Source organism: Erinaceus europaeus, chromosome 9 (assembly GCF_950295315.1).
Source record: "Erinaceus europaeus chromosome 9, mEriEur2.1, whole genome shotgun sequence".
NCBI lineage: Eukaryota > Metazoa > Chordata > Mammalia > Eulipotyphla > Erinaceidae > Erinaceus > Erinaceus europaeus.
Genome location: NC_080170.1, coordinates 113,789,967 through 113,795,775, shown reverse-complemented (window position 1 = coordinate 113,795,775; position 5,809 = coordinate 113,789,967).

Sequence of the window (5,809 nt, the reverse complement as noted above, 5' to 3'; positions counted from 1 at the left end):
TTCCACCTCCTCCCCAGGACTAATGTGTAAATAGTGGGGCAGTGATGTTTAGATGTGAGTTATGCATAGAAAACAAAATAACAAAATCTGGGGGCCAGGTGGTAGCACAGCAGGTTAAGTGCTCATGACACAAAGCGCAAGGACTAGAGTCAGGATCCCAGTTTGAGCCCTGGCTCCCCACCTGCAGGGGGGGATCGCTTCACAAACGGTGAAGCAGATCTGCAGGTGTCAATCTTACTCTCTCCCTCTCTGTCTTCCCCTCCTCTCTCAATTTCCCTCTGCCCTATCCAACAATAATAACAATGATAATAATAACAACAATGATACATAACAAGGGCAACAAAAGGGAAAAAAAATGGCCTCCAGGAGCAATGATTTATAATGCAGGCACCGGACCCAGTGATAACCCTGGAGGCAAAAAAAAAAAAAATAAGAAAAGAAAAAGAAAGAAAGAAAGAAAGAAAGGAAGGAAAGAAGGAAGGAAGGAAGGAAGGAAGGAAGGAAGGAAGGAAGGAAGGAAGGAAGGAAGGAAGGAAGAAAAGAAAGAATCTGGGGGCATCAGATGCTGGGCTAGCATGGGGGTGCCTCTTTCTGGGCGCATACTCTCTGGGTTGGAGAGAACTGGACTGGAGCCAGCCTGGGCTGCTACTCATTCAGCAACCTCGAGGGAGATGACTCAGGAACCAAACACATGGCGAAGAGGCAATGCAATTCTTTATTGATTAGAGAGCCAAGGCTTTTAAAGGGCAGACCTGGAAGTGGCAAGTAGAAACAGAAATGGCTAGGAAAGGGGCGGAGAAAAACAAAAGGGGCTGGGAAGGTAGGAACTTCCTTAGCAACTGTTGTGAGGGTTTTAACTGGTAGGATTAATAATACACTGCCGGCAGAGAGGGTCTTAGAATGGGTGGGGATCTTTCAGGCAAAACAATGATTATATAGATAGGCTATAATATCAAGAATGCAGGGTGGAGCAGGGGGAGCTGGCTTAATGTTTTAAGGAATGCCAGGATCCTGGAGGCAGAAAAATGTAGGGTGCTTTGTGAGTCTCCTCACAATTTCCGGACAGGTGGTGGCACACGTAGTTGAGCATATATGTTATGGTGGTAAAGCCCCATATTTGAGCCCCTTGGTCCCTACCTTCAGGGAGAAAGCTTCACAAGTGGTAAAGCAGGGTAACAGATGTCTCTCTGAGTTTCCAACTCTCAATTTTCCCTTTCCCTCTCAATTTCTGTCTCTACCCAATAAATACAGGTAATAGATTTTAAAAAATAAATATCAAAGAAAAAAAGAAAGAGAGAATGTTACAGGTGATTTTTTTTCATTGCAGAAGAGGCATCAAATGCCCATTTAGTGGAGATAAAAGAAAGGGAGAGGCAGAAGGAAAGCTGAAAGCCCATCCAAGAGTCCGTGAACCCAAGTCCTCAGTGGAAAGAGTGTCTGTACCTTGTATGCTCCACACTCTCTGATTAGGATGACAGGATCCAGATGGCCGCTCTATGAAGATTCCTTTCAGGAGGAAAGTTCTGGGTGGGGTAGATTCTTGTGATCAATGGACTGAACTGCAGCTGGGTGAACTCTGAGTTACCTTTAGAGAATTGCTAAATTAATGATGATTACATCGATTCTGACAAACTTCCCAGGAATTGTCCTAAGTTGTTGGTTAAAAAAAAAAAAAAACACATATGGATGTATTTAGAAGCAAGGGCTTTTCACCACTGGAATAAGAACATCTTAGAGAACAAATGCGGTGGCAGGATGGGTTGGGGTGGCAGAGCAGGTGGGTAGGGTGGGTGATTAGCAGGGCAGCTCCTCTACAGCTGTGGAGGCTGTTTACAGCTGTGTAAAAATTCTGACTGGGGAGACACACCCTGTACCGATTGATAAATATTTGGAATATCACTTCTGAGTTTTGGCAGGAGCTGTTGGCATTGATTAGATTCCCTTGGTAGACTGGAAGTGGATCAAGTGAAGATGCCAAAGACATCTTTGATGGAGTGGGAATAAGAAACGAGTTAGATCCATGCCGTGCTCACGTGTGCATGCGGCTCTGCAGTAAATGCTAGATGCACAATACCTCTTTTTGCCTCCTTTTGTTTCATCCAAGAGTGAAGGCTTTCTAGTGCCTGAACATCTCAGAAGAACATCAAAACTTCCCTGAGTCTTCAGGCTCCATCGAAGGTAATGCGAAGGAGATGGCTTCATCATTTTTAACAACTGAGTAGCACTATCCCATCCTGTTCATCATGTTAAGTGAGGTAAGCAAAAGAGAGAGAGAGGGAGAGAGAGATGGAGGGAGTGGAGGACAACTACTAAATGATCTCACTTATAAGCATGGCTTAATAAATAGGGACAGGGCAGGAGAACGCAAAGTGAAATGTGGACTGGCCATAGTGTATTACATAAGGCAAAATTCTCTGGGTTTGGAGGGGTGGAAGAGAAATTTGGGGTCTTGGTGCATAATGAAATGTGCCCATCTGTCAATCACTACACTGCAACCCATTAAATCCCCCAGTAAAAACACACACAAAAAAATCTTCCCTGAGTGACTGACTCTAAGTCAGTACATTCATTTGACATACATTTGTTGAACCTCCCCTACTCATCTGATGATCAATCACACACCTCAACTTCCCTCAGTGTGATGCAGACCAGAAAAACCTGCAGCGCACTACCCAAGTGAGCTATTTCACTGGCCCTGACCCTCTGGACTGTGGATGCTGCCAAAAATGTGTCACTGATGGGAAACCTCTTGGCTTCCTCCCTCCTGAAAAGAAGCTAATCTCCTGGGTGGCCACTCTGTTGAGCTGTTTTTGTGAATGACTTCTAAGTCTTCTAAAATGCAGTGGGGTAAAATAATCAATGTACTGATCCAACTGTGACCCACTGAATTCATTCAGCTTTGGTTCTTGATTGATTATCAGATGAGTAGGGAAGGTTCAACAAATGTATGTCAAATGAATGTACTGACTTAAGAGTCAGTCACTCAGGGAAGTTTTTTTTTTTTTTCATTTTTACTGGGGGATTTAATGGGTTGCAGTGTAGTGATTGACAGATGGGCACATTTCATTATGCACCAAGACCCCAAATTTCTCTTCCACCCCTCCAACCCCAGAGAATTTTGCCTTATGCAATACACCATGGCCAGTCCACATTTCATTTTGCATTCCCCTGCCCCGCATGAGAGCACATTACTATGTGAAATGTCAATTTCACATAAAATGTCAATTCATAACAATTTCCCCAGAATTTCTACCATGCTTTTAATAATCCTTATTTTTTCCAGATAATCCTCTCTCTCTCTCTCTCTCTCTCTCTCTCTCTCTCTCTCACACACACACACACACACACACACACACACGAAATAATGGGAGAAACACAAAAATGAAACTGGGACTGGGTGTGGTATATTGCAGCAAAGCAAAAGACTCTGGAAAAGAAGGGAAAAGGAGGGCGAGGAGAAAGTGTTAAGGTCCCAGTGCATAATGGGGGCATGGGCCTAAGCTGGCAGTAAGAATGTTCTGTAAAATGTAATTCATGGAAAGATGAGAAACTGTACCCATGTGTCAACAACTGTACTTTAAACCATAAAGCCCCAATAAAGTAATAAAAATTAAAATAAAATAAAAATTTCTATGGTTTTAACTCTCTGGGTATAGAGAGAATCAAAAACATAACCCTACAATAAAAAGCAAAACCATACACTCTTTAAGGTAATTGCCCAGCTAGTTAGAAATGTAAATGCAAGAATGTCTAAAAACATCATTTGACACATAATAGTTTGTCTCACCCACTTCAATAAATCTGAAGTTCCACTTCCAGCTTATTCATCCGCACACATTAATATTTCTGCTCTTTGACTCTGGCAGCAATGCCATGAACAATAAAGACCCTGGGGTTCAGGGTAATCCTTCTCAAAGACAGCTTATTAACACATACTTATGGTTCTTTAAGGATCAAGCATTTGCTTGTGTTAAGCAAGTCCTCGACTGCCACCTCTCCAGATTCAAAGGAGGTCTCGAAACTTTACATCAGGCTCAACCTGACGCTGTTGACTGGCTACAGAAGAAGGGCAAACGCTAGAAGAAGAAGAAGCAAGTCTTCTCTTACTTCTTAGATTTAGCTAACCAGCAGGAAATCTCCAGAACACACCCCGCAAATGAAGACAGATGTGAGGGAAGGAAGAGTCCTTTCATGGTCCTCATAAAAGCTCTCAAGTTACAGGCTGATGGTATTTTTTTCCTTAAAAGGTATCAGAAGTTAGTTACAGACATTTGGAGTGGGAAGTTGCATAATATTCCCCACCAGTGCCTGTAAAAAAAAAAGAAAAAAAAAAGAAAAATCTCATCATTTTCCTTCTCTCTGAATAATATCTGCTTTGCCAGTGTATCCAGTTTCAACTGACTTTTTCCTTTGATTATTTAAAACTGAACATGCAGGAGAAAAAGTATATATATATTTTAAAACTGGGCTGCTAGCCCTTTGCAAAACCATTGTCACTGTAAACGACCATGTGAGTGGTAATAAATTTGTTCTTCGGAGGCTGTGATAGGGAGGACAATAACTTAATCAAGTAACTGTTTTTAATTTGCGATCATTGCATCCTTGTTTCAGTCTTTTTCTGAAATCTCTTTCTGGCTCTTAGCAGATGTTGTGATGTCGGAAACTGGCCCGAGTGCAATTCTTCTCCAGGGCTCTGTCATGGGAAGGCCACTAATGAGAAAACAGAATTTGAATAGAGCGTGGGACCCTGACCTGGTTGCACACAGATCCATTTTCTGTGAGTTACAAAACTAGAGGATGTTGGGTAAACTCTTGAATTAGCGTTTCCTCTTTCTCAGTCTTCTGGAACCTCTCCAGACAGATTTAAATTCAAAGCATCATGTGATTCTAAAGACAAGAAGAGAGCTAAAGATCTACCCTACACTGGTCCAGCATCCTTAATGACACTGCATTCCTCCAGTCTGGATTGTCAATTCCTTATCAAAATGAAGGATAATAGGCATCACTCAATGTTTCCAAACCCCCAAATGCCATAATTTTATGATTATTCTACCTACTGACTACTTATATCTTTCTTCAACTAGGATGATTAGAAACTAAACTCTAACTTAAAAAAAAATCATCAGACTTTCCTTATTGCCTTCATTCTACCTGCACCTCATACAGTTGTCCAATAAGATGATTTTCAAGTCACAATTGAATAGACAAAGATGGAGCATCTACTGATGTCATGAGGTACAAGAAAGTCAGGTAGGTGAAGCTGGGGTAGAAGGGGAGTGCCAAGATAAGCAATGGTATAGAGCTCTAGGCTGACGAGGAGAAACAAGGGAATTCTTTTAGGTGAAATGAGTTAAGCTCTCAACCCAGGCAGAATCTGCATCAGCACATCACTCTTTGCTGCCTTAGAGCACAGGCGAGGCCTTTACAATGCAAGGAGGCCATCTCTGTCCGGTAGTCTGACGTAGGAAAGGCTGCCTGGAATGGGTGACAGTGCTCTCCGTGTAAGATATCTGAAATGTGTAGATGTGTTATGTCCTAGTGCCTTTCTTGTAAACCAAGGGAAGGAAGAGTAAACAGTTAAGGAACTGGGCTTGGAGGCATTCCTCAAAGTGAGCAGAGAACAAACCACCCACATCTGACCTTGACCAACAGGAACCAAGCGTATTCTCTGAAAGAAGCAATGCTTACTTCTAATGTGCAGCACTTTGAAAGGAGAGAAGGCAGCAGAAGAGAGTGGCTCTCTACTCAATCTATGTAAAAGCACAGAAGTACATTTACAATTCATTTTCTCTCTTCGATGTGACAAGCA